Below are 582 nucleotides of genomic sequence, written 5' to 3' on the forward strand. Positions count from 1 at the left end.
CCCAGCCGCTCCGCGGCATGTGGGATCTTCCCGGAACGGGGCCCGAACCCGCGTCCCCTGCATCGGCAGGCGGACTTTCAACCACGGCGCCACCAGGGAAGCCTGTATACTCTATTTCATTTAGTCCTCAAGCCCTAAGAAGTAGGCGTTCTTACCTCCATGCAGTTCTTTAGAGAGGCTGAAACTTGTCCACAGTCATACAAAGTAAGGAAAGGTGCTGGACCTTGGACCTAGACCTGCCTGCCTCAGACTGTTCTAACCGTTCCACTCCCAAGTGTGGTATAACCACATCTAAAACTTCGTTTCTCGTTCCTAATTCAGTGCTATTAGATAATTTTTTTTAGTATAAATTTATTTTATATATTTTATTTTTGGCAGTGTTAGGTCTTCGTTGCTGCACGCGGGCTTTCTCTAGTTGCAGCGAGCAGGGCCTACTCTTCGTTGCGGTGCACAGGCTTCTCATTGCGGTGGCTTCTCTTGCTGTGGAGCACGGGCTGTAGGTGTGTGGGCTTCAGAAGTTGTGGCTCGCAGGCTCTAGAGTGCACGCTCAGTAGTTGTGGTGCATGGGCTTAGTTGCTCCAC

This window comes from Lipotes vexillifer, unplaced genomic scaffold (assembly GCF_000442215.2).
Source record: "Lipotes vexillifer unplaced genomic scaffold, Lipotes_vexillifer_v1.1 scaffold261, whole genome shotgun sequence".
Classification (NCBI taxonomy): Eukaryota; Metazoa; Chordata; class Mammalia; order Artiodactyla; family Lipotidae; genus Lipotes; species Lipotes vexillifer.